Source organism: Rhinolophus sinicus, chromosome 6, assembly GCF_057876585.1.
Source record: "Rhinolophus sinicus isolate RSI-liver-muscle chromosome 6, RSI-T2T, whole genome shotgun sequence".
In the NCBI taxonomy this organism is placed as follows: Eukaryota; Metazoa; Chordata; class Mammalia; order Chiroptera; family Rhinolophidae; genus Rhinolophus; species Rhinolophus sinicus.
Window position 1 is genome coordinate 1,880,311 of NC_142506.1, and position 23,339 is coordinate 1,903,649.

General features: G+C 54.7%; 1 protein-coding gene across 4 annotated transcripts in view; it reads left to right on the forward strand.

The window, feature by feature from the left end:
• Positions 1-2,554: 2,554 nt before the first annotated feature.
• The window catches only part of SLC45A4 (solute carrier family 45 member 4), a 69,230-nt gene continuing 48,445 nt past the window's right edge, over positions 2,555-23,339 (forward strand). For 2 of the 4 annotated variants that reach the window (XM_074317025.2, XM_074317028.2), the window contains exon 1: positions 18,695-18,991. The gene's annotated coding sequence lies outside the window, so the exon portion shown is untranslated. Of the gene's footprint in view, positions 2,694-18,694; positions 18,992-23,339 lie in introns of those variants that run through there. The other 2 variants (XM_074317023.2, XM_074317026.2) reach the window with 2 other exon arrangements.

Sequence of the window (23,339 nt, forward strand, 5' to 3'; positions counted from 1 at the left end):
GGTTTGGCAACAGTTTGTTTTAAAAAGTGCTTGTTGCTTTAAAAAAAAACACGGAGAGATTTGCAAACGAGCAGAGAAGGAGTCCACTATGGAAGTGTCCAGCTGGAACATTGTCTCAGCTTCTGGGCTCTCTTCCCCCCCACCCCACTCCTCCGGCCCCTAAAGAGATCTGGCAAAGAACGGAAAGGGCCTGGCACTAAGTAGGCCCTCAGTTAATGAGCAGCTTTATTGTTTTTAATCACAGTGAAACCTGAGTCATCGAGTTGATCCAGTTCCGCGCACTTCCCTTTCTAGCCCAGGGGAAAGTCACTCCACACGTGCAGTTTTGGGCGCAGGCACATTGGGCCATGCTTTTCCTAACTTTGCTCTCTGTCCAATCTCTGTGTCAAACTTCAGGTTATAGAAGTAAATTAATCTGATGTTTCCACATCTCAGGCTTAGAAACTGCCTTCAAATTTCATTCACATGAAAGCATATGCACACACTTTCATATATGCATTCATTTACTGTTCCAGAAGCGCTTATGGAGCACCTACTGTGCGTCAGATCCTATGCTGGGCACCGTGGCCAGGATGGCTAGTGAGCCTTCCCTTAGCTATGTGCATTTCCCATTCCACTATGTATCCTTCAGGACAGGGAGCGGATCTTTTGCCAGCTCCAGCCCTAGCACCGGGCACAGTATGTGGCATACAGTAGGCACTCAGTAGTTGGTTGCTGAATGAATGAAAATGAAGAAGATTCAATAAATCCCAATGTTTAGTGTTTATTGAATAAAGTTATTAAGTCCCGTCTCTGTGATCCTTACTGTATCAGTCTTTTAGGAAAGCATTATTTAACCTTCAGAACCACTTGTGAGTTAGCTGTTATTAGAAGGCTCATTTTCAGATGAGAACTCAGAAGGGTCGTCAGGTGCCCAAGGTCATGCAGTTGGCACACAGCACAGCTGGAAGGGACTGCCTCTGCTTCCATCCTCTGGCCACAGGAGCAAAACACCCAACAGGGTAGACAATCATGAGCACCCACGACGTGTCACGTGCTGCTTTGGTTTTTAATGTACTCATATACTCGTATGTACGAGTACATTTTTACCGCTTTATATGCATGGAATCCTACATGGTTTAGGGTCTGGCTTTTTTATTCCCTCTCATAATCATTTATGAGCGTCATCCGTATTGTTGTGTGTAGTTGTATATTATGCGTCATCCTTGCTGTCATTCTATTGCATGAATGTCACAATTTATGTATCCGTTCTACGGTTGATGGGCATTTTGGGACGTTTCCAATTTGGGGTTATTACAGACAGTGCTGGTATGAACAGAAATGTGACCATATAAGATGAGCATCAGGGAAGGAAATTGCTAAGTCACGGGGTTTAAACAGCTTTCTAGGGTGGCTGCATCACTTCCCGTCCCCACCAGCAATGTGTGAGAGTTCCAGTTGCTCCACTTCTCTGCCAACACTTGATATTGTCAGATTTTCCCATTTTAACTGCTCTGGAGGCTGTGCCATGCACCCTTTATTTCTAAATCCCTTCAACAACCTGATGAGATAATGTTACAAATGAGGACACTCAGGTTTTGAGAGGTGAAGCAATTTGTCCGAAGCCACTTAAACCCTGGCAGAGTAAAGGGTTGTCTGATCTCAGCGCATTATATCATCTATTTCTCTGTCAAGCTGCCTCTCCGCACCTTCTCCTCCTGAGTTCCCAGCAGCCCCATCCTAGGAATCATAGCCAATCTACTTGTGAGGTGACACTGGATCGGTGCCCCTGGCATGGGTCAGGCAGCGAGTGGGAGGCTCTGGGTCCGGGTCCCCGCTCAGCTCTCCAGCGCGCTCTCCGCTGTTAGCGCGGGGAGGGGGTTCCGCCCGCAATGCGCGGGGGTGGGGTGGGGTGGGGTGGGGGGTGGGAGGGGTGTAGGGAGAGGGAGATGGCCCGGAGGGAGGTAGGGGGTTTGAGGAGGGAGACCAGGGGTGTCTGCGGCGGCACCTGGGGACCGGGAGTGGTGGTGATGGTGATGAGAAGAGGGTGTTTGTAGAGGGTCTAGTCTGGTGGGGTGGTCGAGGCTGTCCGGGCCCCTCAGCAAGGAGGGCATTTGGGGAGAAGGAGGGAGCGAGGTGAGCAAGGGAGGGGCGAGGGCTTCAGGGTTCTCCCTTCCGCGGCTACGAAGAGGGACTGGGCGGGATTCCGGGGTCAGGGCTCGAGGGGAGGGGCGGGTGCTCAGGCCGGGAGGAGCCTGGGCTGGGGGCGCGCGGACGCCGCTCGGGGGAGGAGGAGGTGGGCCGCGGGGGCGGGGCTAACCCGGGGCGGGGCCGCGGCCGGCGGGGCGGGGCGTCGCGGTGGGCGGAGACCTAGGTGACCAATGGGCACTGGCAGCCCAGGCCCCGCCTCGGCCTCCCGTGGTGGCTGCTGCATAGTCATGAGCTCAGGCCCGCGCTGCGTCAGCGGAAGCGGCGCGCGGCGGCTGTTTCCGACCCGATAAAGCGGCGTTGTCCCAGCGCGCCGGCCGCAGCCTCGCAGCGCTCCCTTCGCGCCCGCGTCGCTCGTTGCCTGACCACCCGGCCGGCAGGCCGAGGAGCAGCCGCCGCCGGGCCCCACCGCACACCCGGTCGCCGCTCCCGAGCGCCCGGGGCTCCGCGCCCCCGCCGCCCCCCGCCCGGCCCGGCCGCCCCGCCGCCCCGGCGGGAGGAGACAGGTGAGCGGCTGCCCCCTGGTTCAGGCCCGGCACCTGGGCGGCCGGCACCTGCCGCATCCCCACCCCCACCCCCGCGCGGCCGCGGCCTCGAGCTCCGGATCCCGCTCACGGCATCTCTTCCCAGGGGAGGGGACCCACAAGCCCCGGCCGGACGCCGCCTCCCGCCGGGACACCCGCCCCCCTCCTTAGCCCCCCTCCTTCTTCTCCGGGCTGCACCTGCCCCACCTTGTCCCCGTTCTAGTGGCCTCCTGGAGCATCCCGGGCCCCTACCGCGGGGTGTACCCTTCCCGTGGACCCTGCCTCCCGTCGCACCCCTCGGCGTCCCCACCCCCTGTTTCCTCTAGTTACTCTGCCCCCAGAGAAGCCCGGCGCCTCCCTCCTGTGGCCCCGACCTTGCCCTGCCTTCTCGGCCTGACATCGCCAACTTCGGGGAGTTGAGCCTCTGCCCCTCCGCCTGGGTCTCCTCCCGACGGACGTCTTCCTCCCTCCCTCCTGCCCCCGCACCCGCGCGCTCTGCACGCCTAGCCAGTGTCCCGCACCTGAGTCCTGGCTGCCCCCTGGGCTGTGCCCCTGTGTTGCTGGCTTATCTGCGATGTTGAAGACACCTTTATTTCCTGTGGCCGAGCTTGTCCCAGAGGGAGAGGGCCAGTGCATTCCCGCAGAAGTCCCTCACATTTCTCTGCATCTCAGCACCACTTTCCTTTTCCCGAGCTGCCTGGACCTAGAGCTCTTGGGCTTAACCCGTTCTTCCCCACGGTGCATTGCTTTTGATTGAGTTCTCAGGGAGCACCTTCCAGTTGAGGGCGTTTCCAGGGGAGGCATATCAAAATGCTGGGAGGGGAGGGGGTGGTGGTGGTGGAGGGGATTGAAAAAAGCAGAGCCTCTTGGTAACTCTTCATAATGTTTCTAGAAGGTGGGGGGTGGGGAGTGGTTAGGGAGGAGTTGGAAGGGGCATTTGATCTCCTAGGGAATGTGAGATTTTTTGTTTGTTTGTTTGATACTTCAGCAGACTCCAGCAAAAGGGGACTTGTAGCTTCTGGTTATTGGGGCATTTCCTCGCCTGGGGCCTGGAAAGGGAGGAGGTTTTAGAAGATGAGTGATGGAAGCAATTGTGGGGTCAAATGATTGTCAGAATCAAAGCCTGTTTCTACTGGGAAAACCCAGGTCTCTCTTCCCAGCTTCATGAGTGTGACCTGCACGTTCCTTCTCTGTGACGGGTGCCCCCCACCCTCCTGTCATGGGCCGACAGGTAGGGTGTGAGGGAATCTTGCATCTTTTTGTTTTGTGCTTGTAGGAAAAAAGGAAGGAAAAAAGCTGGAGGGTTGGTTTACTGATTAAGAAGTATAACAAACGGTTGGGCATCAGAAACAGTAGCCCCTAGCCTCCTTTAAAAATGTGAATAATTTCCTGCTAGATCTGAACTGTGTATTAAAGAGTAAGAGTTTATTTAATGCTTGGGAGAGATTTTGTAGAATCCACTGGAAGATGGGGAGAGGCAGCGATTGTGGCCTGGAGCTATGCAGGCCCCAGGTGGAATGACCCAGGCTTGATAAAGAACTCAAGTGTTTTCTGGTGAGAAGGTGGGGAAATAGGTTGTCTTAAAAATCAAGTATTTCAGTCCCATTCTGGCTAATTGTTTTTGTAGGCAGCAGCTGTACAGGAAAGAAGTGGATCATTTGTGATGCATTTGAAATGCATATTAGGTATTTAGTGGTGGTAGGTGTGGGCGGGTGTCCCCCTGGGGAGGCTGCGCAGGGCCTGCTCCCAGGGCCAGTGCGAGTTGCCTGCTCCCCTTGCTGCAGCCGTGGTCCCTGTCGCAGCGTGAAAGCTGAGCAGAGATTGGACTGGGTGAGCTCCAAGGTGGCCTGCGGCTTTTAACATCCCGGGCTCTCTCTGCCATCTAACTTTGCTCACTGGAGGAGGGGGGGACGTGGAGAGGGGCGGGAGGAGCCTGGGACCGAGACCCTTCCCTCCCTCTCTGAGCCGGAGGTCCCACCCTGCAAGTCTGCAGGCGAGGTGGGGGGGGCTGCGGCAGCGGTGGCGCCCGCGTCCCCAGTGGAGGAAAGCAGCCAGCGTTTAGGTTGCTTGGTGTTGGGTTGGTTTTATCTATGTTGTCAGGGACGCTGGGGAGGACAGTGGAGGGCACTGCTGGGGTCTGGTTCGTGGTGCCATTCTCTGACTGTGGTGCCCGATGTCCCTGTCACCCGTCTGTGCCCTCCGCCCTCTCCTGCTCGTCCTGAGGCCCCGAAGCCCAGCCCTGTGCAGCCAGCAGGGGTGGTTCGTGACTCACCGCCTCGCGGGCTGGCACGGAGTGAGGGTGACTGGCGAGCGCTGTAGGTGGCAGACAACCCCAAATTGCCAGTGCCCTCCTCGGGAACACCCCTGGCAGAGCCGTGCCTGTAATTTGTGGGGCTGGAATGTGCTGGAAGCCGTGTTCCTGCTGAGGACGGGACGGGTTCCCCAGGTTTTGTGCTCACTACATGATTGCGCTGATGAAGGTGTGCTCAGCGAAACACCGTTAGGTGGATGGCTTGACTCCAGGCCAGGAAACGTGAGAGCATTTCAGCTTTGCTGAGTGGAAATCTGACCAGAGGGAAGGAAAAGGCCGCCCAGGAGAAGAGCAGCCACATAGAAAGGAAGGGGGTGGGAGAGGACTCCTGCAGCCCTACCCCTGCTGTACAGGGGGCTCCAGGCCCAGGCCAGCCCGCTGCCCCTCCCCCACAGTGCCCAGACAAGGTCCCCTTGTTTGGATTAGCTTAATTACCCCACCAAAATCAATGAACAAGGATCTTTTTAGACGTGGAACTTCTAAATGTGCTTCCAGTGGCCTTTTTCATTTCGTTTCATTTCATTTTTTTTTTTAAGGTATCAAATGTTAAGCCCTCGTGAAATCAGGTACTTTTGGGGAACTGAGGGATGATGGACCTTTTTAACGTGCAGGAAGGAAGCTCTAAAAGTCAGCCTTTGCCAGTCTACACAATAGTCATTTTCAGCCCACTGCCATTTGGGTAGTGGTGGCACTGGAGACATATAGTGGGAGCCTAACAGTATTATGAACTTGCTTCCCTGGCAAGTGACTTTTAGAGGAGGCATTTTAAGAAGATTAAAACATCCGCAGACTTCGAGGGCGATGGTGTAATCCACTTACTGTTTTCATATCACTAATAGGGTTTTCCTTTTAAACTTGCAGCCCTGCAGGGGCCCTTCCAGTGCAGTGGTGGACCTTAGCCACAGTGTTGTAGGTGCCCGAAGCTGGCCCATCTGCAGGGTCCCCTGTGAGTTAAGTGCACTACAGGCAGACCTCTGAGATACCACTGGAGATACCGCTGGTACGTTCCCGAATGACCCCCGCAGTGAGGGGAGTTGTAACCTTGTGCTGGGGGAGGGCCGTTGCCCTCAGCATCTGCAAAGCGTGATAAAACAAGGTCTGCCTGCTCTCGTTTTTTGATAGACCTTATGGGAAGTGAAACAAGTTGGAGAGAACGGTTCTGAATTCTATTTGGCTAGTTTGGAACCTGAGACAGAGTCTGTGGGGACCCCCAGGCGAGGACGCACAACATGCCGGGCACTAAGCTCCACGTGCAGGAATGAGGTCCCTCGTGGGGTCCTCTCACAGCTGAAGTGGTTTGCAGAGCCTTCCACGTTCCTGAACGTTCCTGAGTGTAGCTGCCTTGCCCTCCCACCTCTGCTTGGCCCCAGTCCCAGGTGAGGGAAGTTTTGAGCAGCCCTGGGTCAGTGGTGTTTTCATCCTCCCAAACCTGTTGAAGGATTTTGCTGGCAGTGAGGGGAACTGCATTCCTGAACCCATGCCCGAGAGGCCCTTTATTTTGCTGCATTCAGAAAAAGCCTTCCACCTGGGGTCCTGTGTGTAGCTGATTCGACCTTGTGGAGTTGGCTGGAGGGTCTCTCCTGAGGTTTACCTTTGAATCACGGGGCAGTTGGTTTGGTTGGTGATCAGATTCTTCCCATTTCAAAGAGGAAAGTCCTGAGTGCAGAATACATAGCAAACCCTTAAAGCAGATGACGAGGAGGAGCTGGAGCAGGGCTGGGCTGGTCCAGAGGCAGTGGTCGCTGCACTTCTGCATACAAATTGCACAATGTTAAGCAGCCGCATGGACATAGCAAGGCCAGAAAACAGTACATAAGCCCCTCGTTGCCAACGTTTTAGTCATCGTTTTAGGGAAACATATTTATCCCAAAGTATGATTTTGGGTTTGGAATGAGAAAGGAATATTTTCCCTGACTTATTTTCAGGGCAGGGGTTTGACATCTTCGTGGAGGAGACCGACTTGGGGAGCGCCTGCTGCGTGGGTGGAAGCAGCACTCTCACCATCGCGACCATTAAATTATGCTGTTTCAGAGGCACTACCCGAAAGCAGCGACCTTCAGACATTTTTGCTCATCCTCGGTGCAATAACTGAAAAACTGGGCACAGTTTTAAGTTGACATCTAAACATTTTTGTGCTAATTTTAAATTGCTGTAAAAGATGTAATTTCTAGAATATTGTAAATATGGACATTTAAAGTAACTTGCTCTCAGAAGTCTCCAGTGTGAAGTACTCTAATGATTTGGGGCCCCCATCACCCTTCCGAAACCATGTTGTAACATGGATGTGTTTCCCTTTTTGTGAACTCTCCCGTGTTTGCTCTATATTTTCCCTCATGGAATTTTATTCTAATGTCAAGTGCTTTTACACTTGAAAGTCTTTTCTTTTTCTTTTCTTTCTTTTTTCTTTTTTTTTTTTAAAGATTTTTATTGGGGAAGGGTAACAGGACTTTATTGGGGAACAGTGTGTACTTCCAGGACTTTTAATTTTTTTCCAAGTCAAGTTTCCTTTCAGTCTTAGTTGTGGAGGGCGCAGCTCAGCTCCAGGTCCAGTTGCAGTTGCAAGTTGCAGGGGACACAGCCCACCATCCCTCGCGGGAGTCGAACTGACAACCTTGTGGTTGAGAGGACACGCTCCAACCAACTGAGCTATCCGGGAGGCAGCTCAGCTCAAGGTACCGTGTTCAATCTTAATTGCAGGGGGCGGAGCCCACCATCCCTTGCGGGACTCGAGGAGTTGATGAGTTGAACCGGCAACCTTGTGGTTGAGAGCCCACTGGCCCATGTGGGAATCGAACTGGCAACCTTGTGGTTGAAATCCCACTGGCCCATGCGGGAATCGAACCGGCAGCCTTCGGAGTTAGGAGCATGGAGCTCCAACCGCCTGAGCCACCGGGCCGGCCCTGAAAGTCTTTTCTTGATCCTTCTCACACTTTCTGTGACAAAAGTGTACATAAAGTGCCGTTCAAAACATTCCTGTGATTACAAGCCTGTGTTAACGCAATACAGAAGAATTTTGTCATAGTAATTATATCAGTGCGAGCTTGATCACAGAGGCATAAATGTAGCATTGATACAGGCAGACCTCATTTTATTGGGCTTTGCTTTATTGCTCTTCACAACAGTTGTGTTATTTTTACAAATTGTTGGCAAGACCCTCCACCGGCAAAAAGATGACACCTCACTTTATTGCAGTGGTTTGGAGCCGAACCCACAGTCTCTCCGAGATAGGCCTGTAATTACTAAATGCACAAAATAAAAATATGTTGGAAGAGAGTGTGTCCTAAAGAGCGAGGGGGGGGGGGGTCGATTTAAGGTGCCTCAGTTAACACATTGCGTACGGCGGGGTTTAAATCCCTCATACCCTTTGTTCCAGCAGGTTTTTAAAAGAAAACTACTTTAAAATGCACTCTTCTCTTTAAAGCGTAAATGCTTCCATGTCATTTATTATTTTTCTATGGAATTTTTTAGGATTTACTCACCTATGATGTTAGTAATCCCTCCTGGTGTCATACTGCAGAAAGCAGCTTCCTTTGTTATTAACGAAACACAAATAATTCAATAAAATATGCAAAGTAAAAAGAGTCAACAGTAAAAACGAGAATTCTCGTTATCTGTCCTTAACGCATGGCTCAGAAAAAAACGAAGATTCTCGTGATCCGTACGCAACGTGTTAAAGGAATCATGGCACTGCCCTTGGTGCCAGGTACGCCCTTGCTGCTGGCACATTCCAGGAAAGGAGTGCCTTCTTGTCAGGGAGGAAGGGAATGTGTGAAAGCAGCCGGGGGTGGGGGTGGGGGTGGGGGGGGGCTGGACTCTCAGGCAGTTCCGTTTTAGCAGGTAGTCTCAGTGCCCAGGCCTAAAGCCCCCTGAGGAGGTCCCTGCGTTTGCACAGCCCTTTCTGTTACGTGGTGTTGGGTGGGCGGGGGTAAAGCATTCACCACTTCATGAAATTATGACCTCAGTTCTGCTCCATTTGTACTTGAATATTTAATTGCACGTTTTCCCGATTTCTGCATTAAATGGCAGAAGATGATACATTTCATAAGCGTGCATGTTTCGGTTAGCGGCAATGCATATTTATTCGGTTGGGTTGAAATGTAAGCCTGTGGAATAATGTCGAGTTAAATTTGAATTTGCCAGAAAGATGTGTTAGAAGCGGAAAAGATCGTACGGCTGGTTTTGAACTCGGAAGAGGTGTTTGCCCGCAGGAGCCCAGGAAGCCTGCTCTGCTGGTCTCTCTTGGAGCAACAGCAAATGTGGTCTGGGGGGGAGGGTGTTGTCTGCTGGTCTCTGGGGAGCAGGCCGTTGGCGTGGCGAGAGGCAGGTCGGGTCTTGCACATGGGGGGTCTCTCTCCCTGAGATCTCTCTCTCAGTCCAGCTTTGTGGAAGCTGCTTGCCCAACTCTTTGGATTTTGGTCATGTGGTTCAGCTGGAAGTTTTACCTGCCTTCTGTTCTCAGGCTGCCCATTAAGAATTCACTTAAGAATGCTTCACCATGAATCTGGACTTGTAAATGTTTGGGGACAAGGCGAGTCCCAAGACTGAGGCAGAGCCTTTGTTCCCAGGGATGAGCGAAGCTAGGAGCTGGTTCCAAGATTCCACTCTAGGAATGTGTGGATTCCCTAAGCGGTGCAGAGGAGCCCTGGGCAGGCAGCTCCTCTCCCCAGCCTGGGGGAGAATGGGAGGAAATGGGCCTCTGTTGGTCTGTGAAGCACAAGTTCTTACTCATACTCTCTGGGCATCATGGGCCTTGACTCTGAACTCAGGGATTCAGGCTCTGAAAGCCTTAGAGGACGGCGAAGGCTGCTGAAGCAGAAACCGGGGTTCCCTTGTTGTAGGCACCCCACCTCACCTGGGGCGTGACCCCAGTATGCACATCTCCTGCAGCCGGTCGTGCTGCCTGGAAGGGGACACTAGGATAACCGGGAGCGGTTTTTCATGTCACGTATGCAAACCGTTTGTAGTACAAGCTGGGAGTCAGACCCTGCACACCACTACCCTCTGCTGGATGGAGCCAGGCCTCCTGGGCACTGCCAGGGCTGCTGGCTGTCCTTCTGCACCCCATTCGGAGGCAGCTGTGATTAGGTGCTGGGTGGATAGTAGAGTCGAGGCTGTCTGCTCTTCGATTTGCCAGCATGGGCTCGAGAGCCTAGTGGGACTGGCAGGCGGAAGGGAGGCCCCGGGTGTTCAAAACATGTCCAGCTTACCCTTGAATTATTTAGATGTCTAAAGTGTTTCTAATTCTTAAGAGGCTAGGGGACGGCCCAGTGCCTTTTATTCAGCCGGAGCTGGCGTTGTGCAGAGAGCATCTCCATCCTGGCTGGGCCAGCCCTGGCTTTGTGACCTTGGCCCAGAAGCCGCCCACTGCTCGGAGCTTCACCTTCTGTGTTGGAACCTGGCGAGCATAATGAGTACTTGTTCCTGGTACTTTGCAGGCCCTGGGAAATAGCATCCCGAGGGCCGTGTCCTGGGCAGAACACTCAGCCTCATTCTTCTGTGCACGACCCAGTGAGGGCTCTGCTGTAGTGTCTGCGTTTTGCAGAGATGAAAAAGGAGGCACAGAGAGGTTAAGTAACTTGCCCAAAGCCACACTGAGTGGCCGAGCTGCGGTGTGAACTCTGGAGCCCACCTGTGGAGTGTCAGGTCTCCTGCGAGCCCGAGGGTGCGGGATGCCTCTACCCATAGGAAAAGCTGAGTTTTTAGGGGCGTTGAAAATACGTATTTTTGCAATATGGGATATTACGTCTTTTTTCTTCAGTACTGGGATGGTGTGTGTGAAAAATATTGGTAACTTTTTATCGAAGAAGTGATGTTTAACACTAATCAAATGCAAAATAAAATTGGGACCGTGTTTTCACCAAGTCACAAACCAGCCTGTGGCGTTTATATGAATCATTTAAAACTATGTGAAGAGAGACAGAGCATTCTGCAGTGTCGGGGGATCCAGGTGAAGGGAAGCGTCCCCAGGGGCCACTGTCAGCAGCATTGTCACCAGCTGGTTATCGCCCCGCCCTTGGTCCATTTGGACAGTTTGAGCGGCTTCAGCTTCGGGGGTAAGGCTGTGTGCCCGATAAGACGCCTGCGGACGGTGTCAGTTTGTGGTTGTGAAGTTCAGATGGGTTTTTGATTCAGTCCTTTGGGGCTGTGGGGGAGTCTGCCAGCCAAGTCAGTGCAGGCGTGGTTTCTGCCTGGTTGTCACACGGTTTTGGAAAATAGTTTCTAACAATTTTCCTGTGGATTTCCTCATGAGCTCTCAGAACCTTGTCCATCTGGGGGTTTGTTCTGCCCTCACAGCCCTGCCTCAGCTTGGAACCCTTCACACTTGGCCTGGGCTCCCAGGCCCACCTTCCCAGCACCGCCTTCTCCCGGCCACATGGCTCACGGCGAGGGCTGGTGGGAAGGAAGTGCCTACCGCTCTGTGATGTCCTGGGTTCAGTAACACAGGTAGAGGGACAGGGGCAGCTGCGATGTTTGCCCTTTCTCAACACCAGGTGGACTGGACGGGAAGAACCCAAAGGGAACAGTTGCTGAACTTACCGAGGCCGTGACTGTGAGCTGGGCACGTTGTCAGCAGAGTGTGGTGAACTTGGGAGGACTCAGATGGTGAGCTCTGATGAACTGAGTCACCCTTAGAACCTGCTGGCATCGCGCCGAGTGTCGGTGTGCCCAAGCATCGTCTGTCCTCTCTGAGCGTTTCTGGGGTCCTCGCAGCCCCACAGGAGTCCCATGGGCACCTGCGTCTTTGACCCTCGTGAGTATGTACCAGGGGCCAGGCTTTGCGTGAACTGCCGCCTACTGTGTTTCCCCGAAAATAAGACCTAGCTGGAATCAGCTCGAATGCATCTTTTGGAGCAAAAATTAATATAAGACCCGGTCTTATTTTGCTATAAGACCAGGTATAGTATAATGTAATGTAATATAATGTAATGTAGTGTAATGTAACACCGGGTCTTATATTAATTTTTGCTCCAAAAGATGCATTAGAGCTAATTGTCCAGCTGGGTCTTACTTTCGGGGAAACATGGTAGATTCATAGTTAACTGAATTTGCTGACCGCTCTGCACGGTAGCAGAGGTATCCCCATTTTATAGATGAGAAAACTGAGGCCTGGAGACCTTAAGAAATTCATCTGGAATTCTTTCTCCTGATTGGATGTCTATGCTAGAAAATGTATAGGGACAGTGGGAGAAACGAGCCGTTTTGGCCTAAGCAGAGAGGCGACAGCAGAAGAATAATACAATAATACATAACCGAGGGTGATAATGCAGTGCTTGCCGAACATGCACCGTAATTATTACCACCTTCACGTGCAGCTATTCAGGGAGGACTTCTTGGAAGTGGAGGCTCTTATAACTGCCTTTGGGAGAAACAAAGCCTGATCGTCAGGGCCTGAGGACGTGGTTGCTGCTTTGGATGGTAGAGGTGCACCTTCAACTGCATTTATTTTAATAAGTGACGACTCCACCTGGATTGCCAGCAGTGATGTGACCAGGGAAAAGCACTGCCGAGCTTGGCGGTGGCCGTGTCAGAGGCTGGCCACCTGGACTCTCAGGAGGGGCAGGGCTCCGTGCCATAGCTTGGGAGACGGGTGAGATGGGGCTGGATCCCCCAATGCACCTCTGTCTGGTGTGCAGCCTTGAGCTGTTCCCAGAGCCTGTCAGCTTCAGAGCAGGGCTCTGGGCTCTGGGCTCTGGGCTCTGGGCTGTGTGTGGGGGACATGCACGTGACGCCGTGCGGACCACAGGCTGGTCGATGGCAAAGGAGCTGCCTTCTGGGTAGGTGTGACCTAGGCACGTTTACAGGTGGACTGACCATGCCCCTGCCAGACGCTGTCCCTCCCTGACCCGCCCAGCTGCTCTCCTGGCCTGCCTTCCCTGGCTCCGTTCCCCAGGGTCTCTGGCCTGTCTCATTGTGGCGGGGGAGCCTGGGGCGGCCCAGGAGCTTCGGCCTGTGAGGCTGGAGCTGCTTGCTTGGAGCCTGTTCAGCCCCCACCTGTCTGAACACCCACCCGGTGGCACCAAGGGCAGATGGGTGCTCCAGACCAGATTCTTTGTCTCGGATGCCATTGCATGACAGTAGGGGCCTCGGGAGCGTTCCGTGGGACCTGCCACGTGCCGTGTGCTGTACGCACACAGCTTCTGAAAACATTGAAACTTTAAACAGCACCTGTGACACGTTCGCCCCGTATTTGAAATGAGATGTCCTTATTGGTGGGACAGGGGACTGGAGAGTGGTGACCGGGAATCTCGGCCACGTGACCTTGGGCTGAACCCATCAGCGGCTGGCAGGTGAGGCAGCTGAGGCCACGAACCGCCAGGTGACCAGGGCCTACAGGACTGGCCCCCACACCTGCCTTTGGGACTCCATGGTGTCACACTGTTGCTTACCTCTGAACCCTAGGTCCCACCAGAAACAGGCACAATGGCCACGGGTTTGTGCTGAGGCCACTGAGGACCCAGGGCTCCTGTGGGCACCCCCTCAGCCCGAGGTGACACGCTGGACTGTGCAGTGGAGCTGTTGTGGCCCCGTGCGTGTCCCTCTTGGACTGTGGATGTGATAGAAGCAGGTCATGTCGTCACAGTGAATTGCTAATTTGCATCAAATAGCCCTGAATGTCTGGTTTTTGTGGAGCTGCCTTTGAGTTCCCTTTTCTCTGCACTGTCCCCAGATGACTGCACATCATGGGTGTCTGCTCCCCGTGTTTGATGATTCCTGTGGAGTTTGGGCCCTTAGGGCATGGCTGCCTATTTCTGCGTGTCGTGGAGTCCAGAATCTGCTTACACTCACCCCGATTTGCAGCTGAGGGTCCGTTTCAAGGCTGATGGTCTTGATTGGAGAAAAAGCTGATCAAGAGCGACGAGTCATTCCTCCTAATTGTTAGAGTCACGGTTTTTATCACTGACAGCTTCAGCCCCCGTGTGTCTGCCTGCCTCCCTGCCTGTCAGTGTCACGCGGGGATACTCTCCCTGTGTCTGCGGCGGCCTTCTGTGGCCAGGAAGCCGGTGGCATCTAAGAGTAGAGTGAGGAGAGTCAGAAAGGGTCACACAGAGGAGTGGGCAGGGTTACGGGACACCAGCAAGGGGGGGTGGCACTCCTCCCGGGCCTGGGGAGGAGCAGGGACCGGAACCACCTAGAAGGGGTGGCCTGCGTGTGGGACCAGCCTCCGGGCCTCCCGCTGCCTGGCGTGGTTCCATCTGGTGGGAGCTGATGGCTATGGGTTTCTGGGAACTTGGTCTTGAGACGGCAGGAGGAAGGCCCCGCAGTGGCCAGTGGAGCTGATAAACGCAGGCTGAGTGGGCTTGGGGCATGCCGGTGCCTCCAGGCCCATCTGTGCTCACGTGTGTTCAGGTCCCACGTACATGGCCACGTTCCTCTTTCATGGGATTGCAGGTGGGCTCCTGGTCTCCTGGGCAGCCTTGAATTAACTTGAGGGCAGTCTGTGCCCTCTGGCCGTGGTGTGTGTGGTACGAGCACCGGGAGGGGGCTGGATGGGGAGGGCAGCCTTTGTTAGATCCCTGTCTGCCCAGCACCAGGCAGAGCATCGGGCAGCTCTGTGGGCGGACAGCCGGGAGGCGCCCACTTCCCTGGGCTCCAGCGTGAGAGGCCCTGCCGGACCCCGCGTGTAAATGCAGTGTGTGAGTCGGATTAAGGTTTTATCTGGAGTGTGGCTTGTGCTTTCGTTATGAAACGGGAGATGGTGTGCTGCTGACCTGGTTTTTCTTGCTCAGTCTTTCTACAGCTCAGTGTGTCCTGGGTTACTTTTAAAACGAATGAGCTAATACTGCACAGAAGGTTCAAAACACGCTCATTATTACCCGGCCAGACAACCAGTAACATTCACGGGACCTGGCCCTGGACACCACTGTTTGCTGGCCTGCCTGTATTTTCTTTGACAGAACACCCGTCGTTTTACTTGTAGTTGTTCATACTTTTGTACGTTTCTTAGGATCAGTTCTAGAAATTGTGGCTTGATCTTTAGTTTCTGACGTCACTGACTATTTGATGAGCTCCAGAAAATTCTCAGCTCTTGTAATAACCAGGGCTGGCCCTTATAGTTTTTCCTAAATTTAGAATCCATCTTTTTATTTTTTCCAACATGCCTTTTTTTTTTTGTATGAACCTAAATTGCTCAACTCAATTCTAAAGGAAACTACAAAGGAAGGACCAACTTTTAAAAATTATGAAAACATGATGTAATAATTCTCTCAAGGCAAAAATCCCATTAACCAGTTGAGCTGGCTGAGTATACGTCTCCCTGACCCATTTCCCTAACTGGGTAGTTCTTAACCTTTTTTGGGCCATGGACCCCATTTTCTGTATACTTGAGGGAGTGTTGATGGGTGTCCTAACCCCCATCCAGGGTCGGCCCTCCTTAGCTGAGGAACGCTGTTCGGGAGGGTGGGCTGCCGGGGCTGTGCCTGGGCTCTGGATGACGGCAGGGAGCTGGGCCTGGCGGTCACCGGCAGCCGGCGGACTGGGGCTGGCGCTGGCCCTGGGTAGGACTCTCCCCCTGATGAGCGGTTGGAGAGAAACCTCAAGGGTGGTGGTTGCGGCTCCTGGTTCTGACCACGATGGGCAGCAACTACCAGTGGGACTGGGCGTCTGGCGGGCACCAGCCCGGCGGGAGGCCGCCCAGAGTGACTGTTGCAACACTGTTGTGACAGTGACATTGGGATGCCCCAGTTCACGGTGTGGGGAAATGTAGGATAGTTAAAATTAGCAGTGAGAGCCACAGACAGCCAAGGCTTCCAAAAGAATTGAGCAATGTCACATTGAGATAAGACTGGGGAGTGGCGGATGGAATGTCTTGGCCTGAGCTGGCGGAGGAGGAAAAGTCAGGCTCGGAGGTCCAGTCTGTGGGAACTTGGTGTCCGCCTGCGAAGTCCCTCCCGGAAGAGGGCTGCCGAGTTAGACCCCTTCATGTGCCCCTGTAGTTAATCCCGTAGTCGTGTGTGCCAGCGCACGGACAGTGCCCAGTCTTAAAGTATATCCAGTTATAGATGGTGTAATATTATACCACTATGTCATAGTGTGTGTGTATTATAAGAAATTATATAACGTAACATAATGTATTTTAATGACATAGTATGGTAAATAATACATAATTATACGTATATGGTATATTGTGTGTAACATATAGTATAATGCAGGATCATAATATACGTTTTGTTTATTTACGGTTTTCTGGGGGGGGGGCTGCCTAGCTGTCAGCGTTGAGTTCTCCGCCAGCTCACGCTCACTGATGAAGGATGGCGTGTTTGTAGGCCTGTGATCGAGGGTCTGCAGCTGCAGCCAGGAGCCCCCTGAACCCCACCTTGTTCCGAGCCCGCCAGGCGGAGATGGCACTTGGCTGGGTCCTGATTCAGAGGGGCTGGAGGGTCTGTGAAGGGCCTGCTTTGCCCTGAGTTTGTTTCCCTGGCGGGGCTGGAGGACCTGGGGCTGTCAGCTTTCCCCAGCATTCACTACCGGCCTCTCTGGAGGTTCCCGCTGCAGCGGCCACCGCCACTGGGGACCCCACAGGTCTCTGGCACGTGGCCACTTAGTTCCTCTCAAGACAGGACGTGCAATTCTTTCCAGCTCTGCTTCTGTGGGCGTCAGCAGCCAGCTTCTTGGCAGGCCAGCCAAGCTCCCAGGCTGGGGAAAACCCAGGGTCCCACCCGTTTGTAAAATCAGCTCTTCACTCTCTTCTAATAAGGAGGACGCAGCTTTAGTCCGCTTGGTCCTGGTGGTTCTCGGGAGCCTGTTCCCCGCTGTGGCCCATGATGACAATGCTTGTCTCGAAGGGAAGGAGTGAGTCCAGTGCTGTCTCTCTGACTCTGCGCTTCACTCGCATGGTTGTCTGTTATGCATGGAAGGTGAAATAAGTACTGTTTCAAACTAAGATTTTTCTTCAGGCTCAGTGTGAATTTCTTCCATTAAAAAGAGCAGGTGCGGGGCCAGCCCGGTGGCTCAGGCGGTTGGAGCTCCATGCTCCTAACTCTGAAGGCTGCCGGTCCGATTCCCACATGGACCAGTGGGCTCTCAACTACAAGGCTGGCAGTTCAATTCCTCGAGTCCCACAAGGGATGGTGGGCAGCGCCCCCTGCAACTAAGATTGAACACTGCACCTTGAGCTGAGCTGCCGCTGAGCTCCCGGATGGCTCAGTTGGTTGGAGCGTGTCCTCTCAACGACAAAGTTGCCGGTTTGACTCCCGCAAGGGATGGTGGGCTGCACCCCCTGCAACTAGCAACGGCAACTGGACCTGGAGCTGAGCTGTGCCCTCCACAACTAAGACTGAAAGGACAACAACTGTAAGCTGAACGGCACCCTCCACAACTAAGATTGAAAGGACAACAACTTGACTTGGAAAAAAAAAAAAAAAGGCCTGGAAATACACACTGTTCCCCTTCCCCAATAAAATCTTTAAAAAAAAAAAAAAAAGAAAGAAAAAAGAGCAGGCGCGGCCCTCACCTGCTCCCTTCAGACCACATGTGCATTCGCCGCCTGTCTGTCACCCTGCTCTGCCCTCCACCCTGAGCTGCTCCAGGTTTCTGACTCCGGTCCCTAACGGAGCCTGTGACCAGCTGCCTGCCTGGCATCTTTGTCTGGATCAGGGGGAGGCCCCTGTCAGGGTGGGGTACTTCCCCTAACCTCGAACAGTTCTCCTGGCTGGTTGAGTCATTCAAACAACATACAGCAAATTAGCAGGAGAAAAATCAAATTTTAATAGGTGCGTATGGGGAATGCACATAAGCATGAAAATTCCAAAGACAGGCAAACATGGGCGTATGTGTCATTTTGGACAGAGGAGAAGGGGGTGGGGAACGGGGTCTTAGATTTCAGAAGTGAGTATGGGCAATTTTACAGATAGCCGAGAGATGCCAAGTTCCCGCCAGGCAACCCAGGGCAGTGGTGGGGCGTCCGGCTGACAGGCCCCTGCCTGGACGCTTCTTGTCTCTGCTAGTTTGAAAATGCTTCAGGTGATTGTGCTAAGGTTCCCTATCTGAGGCAGATGTTTCTATCTGAATCTCTCAGAAGGAAAGGGGGAGGTAAAAAAACAAAAAACCTCTTCCTGAGTTTGTTGGGCTTTAATTGATTTCTGCTCAAAATGACCTGCATGTCAGGCTGGCATGTTCTGGACAACCCCCCACATAACAGAAAACACAACCGCGAGACTCAGGTGGGGCTCTGGCCCTCTCCTCCCATTCCTGCCCCTTTCCCAGCCCAGTGACCTTGCGATGGTGAGTGCACCGAGCGGTGCGGATTGGAAGCCCTGCTCTCAGGGCTGTTGTCCGGGTCCTGCTCTGTGCCCTGTGGTTCGCATCCTGCGTCTTGCAGGCCAGTGACTTGGCCTTTTGTGCCTCCGTTTCCTCATCTGTCACTTGGAGCCCGTACGTGATAGCATTCCCTGCACTGGACTGTCGAGGCTTGAGTTTCTGCGTAGAAAGGTCTAGAATAGTAGCTGGCTCCTAGGATGCCCTTGCAGAGTGTCAGCTGCAGCTGTGTACCCTCAGAGCCGCGGAAGATTCGGGGTCTCCAGGGAGACTGCGGTCCCCGTGGGGAAACGAGGACTTGGTGTGTGGACGTTGGCACACTTGCCTTGAGGAATGGGAGGGGCAGAGGGCTTGGTGGAGGAAGGAAGCAGCAGGCGCGCTGGGGCCGCTCGGAGCACAGGCGTTGCCACAGCCTGGCTGCGGGGGGGCTGCTTGTCCCGGCCGACGCTGTGGAGTCAGTGGTCGTGAGCGAGCGGGTGGTTCCGGTGGGCCTCTGCGTCCCCGCACGTTGGTTCCTCGTGCGCAAGCTGGGTGCTTGGGGTAGGGGGCCGGTGAGCGACTGGCTGGACTGGAGGAGGAAGTCGAGATCCAGCTGGCAGAGTTGGAATTCTGGGAGCAGCCGGATGGAGGGGTGGCGGTCAGAAAGCTGTTGAAGTAGCTTGGGCTTGAAGCAGCGTGGGCGTGACCACCTGTGGGCGAGAAGGAGGAGAGAAATGTGAGTGGAGGAGCCCACACCTGCCAGGGCCCTTGTGCGGTCTCCCTCGTGGACCGCCTGGGGGCCTGAGTGCCGGTCTGCTGGGGCCATAGCTGCTGGGGCCGCTAGAGTCCTGCCTGGCTGCCAGTCTGAGCGCCAGGGCGCCAGCTGTCCCAGCTGAGTGGCCTCGGCCCAGCTGCAAGCCTGCTGCATTTGAAGAGGGTGGCGTGGTGACCGGTGGCACAGTGAACATTTATGTATGGCCTAATGTTTTTCTTGCTAGACTTACCAGATGCCCAAAAGAATAACCTCTGTAGCCAAATGCATAAATAATTTTCATACTTGTGCTTAACTGCCTTTAACTGGTTGTTCAACCAGCTAGGCCAGCAGGCCGGCATCCTGGCCGTGGGACAGTTCCCTGGAAGGGATTTGGAAATCCAGACACAGTACGAAGGAAGCATCAATGGGGCCGGCCCTTGGGGCTTGGAGGGCCTTGGAGGAAGGCGGCCAGGGGAGGTGGTCCTGGTCGGGGGACCGTGGGGGCGGGCGGCTGGGGGGGTACGAAGCCCGCTGTCCTTGCCCTGCGTGCAGGTTGTTCCCTCATGAAAACCCCGTTATGCATCCAGGTGACATCACCTGTCAGGCCGTCAGGGCAGCTGAGTCACGATGCTGTAAATTATATCTGCAAGGAAGCGTTTGTTAGCTGTGCTTATGTCTCCTCCCTGTTAAAATTAGTCGTGAAGAAAAAGCGAGGTGAGTGGATTTTCTGTGTGTCTGTGACAGGCTTCCTGCCGGCCCGCGGGCCTTGGTCCCATGATCGTCATGCTCTTTGTGTGTGATTTGCAGCGGCAGGAGTTCTGTTCATACCCTGCCATGGTGCTCACGTCCGTGGGATCGCGCTCTGCGCCTGCCTGATGCTCTGTCCAGGGCTGAGAGAAATACTAACTGACGCAGAGCCCTGCCAGAGTCACAACATGGAGTCAGCACCAACTGTCACTTTAGCTTGGCTGGTTTTACGGTTGGCGTGGTGGTTTGTCAAGGGCGGCTACTTCTGCTTCCCCGATAGTTGGACTTAACAGAGGGAAGTGTGGACGAGAGAAGAAGTGGGATTGAGGGGGCTGCTAGGCCTTCCCAGGGGAGTTTCTGGCCCCTGCAGGGGCCGAGCTGCTGTGGCTCAGGCTGCATGTGAGCGGGCGGGCGGGCGGTCAGATGCAGGCAGCCCACTCTGCTGCTGCGTGTGCCTCGATGGCAAACTTGCCTGGGAACTGTCACCGTGGTTCTGCGTACACTCCCTTGTCCTGGTAAGGACTGCAGGTGACGTAGGGAACATGCCAAGAGGTACAAGTAGGACATTTGCAGGTCTGCATGCTGACCTCGCTCTGGTGAGGCCCCCTTCAGGCTGGGAGCTCCTGGGGGCACAGAGGGAGGGGCCCCCTAAAGGCTGGCCCACAGCCTGTGCCCAAACCACCATAGTTCCTCTTCTGTTCCCAAGTCCTCTGTTTCTAGCAGGGAGATGGGGGGTGGGGGGGAAGAGGAATCATGTGCTCAGACCCCCTCCTCCCCGGGGGCTGGGAGGGGGCACAGATGCAGGAGCTCTCGGGCCTGTCTCCCTTGGGCTTTTTTGAGGCAGAGCTCACCCAGGAGATGGGGGGCGGCTCCCCCATGGGTAGGGGCTGACCCAAGGCCCCCTCACTAGTTCTAGAAGCACTGAGGGTGGTCAGTGCTTCTTCAGATGGTTTAGCGTCTTCAGAGATTCTCTGGGAAAGAGTGAAGTCTCCTGTTTATAGACATGCTGGGCCGGGGAGCTGCTGCTCCCTGAGGGGTCGGCCGTGGGAAGTGTGTGTAGATCCTGCTGCTGGCTGCTCCTCCCTCTGCCTTTTCACCATTTTGCACCACCCGCTGCCACGGGCTTCCTGCCACCGGCTTGTGTCTGCCTCTCCATCTGTCTTGTTGGGCAGTTTTCCCACCTGGGGTCTGCACATTGGGATATGTCTTAAAGTGGACCCCAGTGCGCTGACCAGAGTGCAGGTCTCCCAGGAATTCTCAGGGGGGTCTGTGTGAGGCAGGGTGCCTCGATGGGACGTGGCCCCGGGAGTGTGTGTCACGTGTTCAGTGTGGGTCCTTCTGCAGAAGAAGGGGACCCGCTGTGGCCTGGGCCGAGCTCGTCACCCTGCACTGGGATTTAGGGAAGGTTTGGTGAAGGTTAAGCAGATGCGTGTAGCTGGAGGAAAAGTGGGGAGCTGCTAGTATTCACGCGCAAGCAAGGGTCAGTGCGGTGCGAGCTTGTGGGCTCGGTTCAGGTATTGAGTGAAAGCTTGGGAGATGCCATGACCCAGGGAAGGCTGTGGGGACGTCGAGTGTGGTCATTGTTTCGTGGCTGCTGGAGGACCACGTAGTGGAGGCAAGAACAGGTGCTACCTTTGCACTCACGGGGCCACTGTGGGGTGCTGCAGGGGGAGCTGTCCCGGGGTGCTGGGAGCCCCACTTGGGCGGACCCTGAGCCGCACTCTCAGCCCATTTCTGGTGCTCGCAGGCCTTCGCAGGATGTCTGTTCTCTGGGAGTAGGCCTCGCTGGGGGCTTGGGGCGCTGGTGGACAGACGCTTGAGACCCCACAGCTCAGTGGGCAGCTGTTGTCTCTGGGGTGAGGAGGGGCTGGCACCCAGGAGGACCCACCAAGGGAGCGAGAAGCTTCCTGCACCCCGGCCTCTTCACTGGGCTTAGACAATCGTGACCAGTGTGCTATTGGATTAGGCTTTTTATCCCCCAGGAGAGCTCTGCTATAATCAAATAAACAGACTCGAGTTACTTTGGGCCACTGGCCAAACGAGAAATATTTTGGATCTGGTGACCTTTTTCTTTGGGTCACCATTCACAGTAGAAGGTTTTGACCCGTATTCCATTTCAGAAGAGGAGAAACAGCTTATTTTTCAGAGGCGCAAATAAGGAAAAGAATGAAGCATCTTGGAGCCTGTCTCCAGAGGCTCCCCCGGGAGGAACGTTTTTACAGACACCAGCCGTCTTCCCAGCTCCAGCCAACTTTCCGTCCCGAGTGGCAGGGTGTGCCTGCCCGGCCCCTCCGCTCACTGCCTGGGGTCAGGCCTCTGCCCGCTCGTGCAGCACACCTGCCCCCCGGGTCCTGAGCCGGAGGTGTCCTCGGGGCTTGCGGATGTGTGGGGGCAGCGCTCCCAAACCTCACGTTTCTCGATGAATTGCAGAAGGGCACCAGCGTTGTTGAATTTCAGGGCAAAGTGCTCCCAGGTGCCGTTCAAAGCAGAGGTGAAAAGTGTTCCTCAACCCTTTTTAAAGCAAGTCCGTGTACACAGATCAACATAAAGATGGCCCGTGTCTGACCTTTCAGTCCTGTTAAGTGACCTGTGCCTTCAAAGAGCATATTTGTGATTTTGCAGCCAAAACCACTGCTTAGAACCCCATTCCTGGGCTCTGGTTTACTGAAGTGCTTGTGCAACCCTGGTGCGGGGAGCTGACTTCTCCGGCACCCACCGGCTCAGGGCCCTCCAGACTGGAGCGCCAGCAGGGCCTGGCTGTGCCTGCGCTGCCACCTTCACGCTGCAGGGCAGTGGCTGCGGGAAAACCCCGGAAGCTTTGCCCTTGGGGAGCTGAAAGCCGACTGAACTCAGTCCGTTAGGTGCCCTTGGCCTGGTGGGCGCCCTGGGACAGCCCTAAAAGTGGAGGCAGAGTTGGAGCTGGCGCTGACACTGGAGTTTCTGGAGAGGATGGGACATTCGAGGGTGCAGTGTCAGGGGCTCTCTCATTTCATTTGTCTTCCTTCTGCCTCCCGTTTCCGCGTGTCCAGGGCGCTGGACTGGAAGCTGTAGACCGGCTGAGAGGGAGTCTTCTCTGGACACGGGCTGGCTTAGGGGCCGCTGCCGCTGGCTTCCCCGCCCAGAGGAGCACGGAGTGCCCTCAGCTTTCCCCGCACAGGGCCCCTCGGTGCCTCGGGGGCGCCTTAGCCTCGCTCCCCTTGAAAGGCTTTGCACCAGCTCAGAAGGGGGGTGTCGTTTGATGGTGAGGGTGTGGGGTCCAGTAGTGTGCCTTATGACAAGTTGTGGATGCAGCAAACTGTAAGACAGCAGACATTCCAGGGGTGGTTGGGGTGGTTTTATGAAGCCTCTCTACCTGCGGCCTTGGCCAGAACACCTGCTGGCCACCTGGCACTGGGCCTACGGCGGAGGCCGGCTGGCAGATCTGCTTGGTCTCCCTGTGCCAGGCCCCACCCTGCTGGACTGTGCAGACCCTGCTCTGCCACCTCTAATTCTAGTCTCATCCAGCTCGTTCCACTTCTAGGCGCCCAGAGAAGACTTGGCGATCTGATCCATTTCTCTGCAAGGTTTTCTGTAGGCAGCTTAG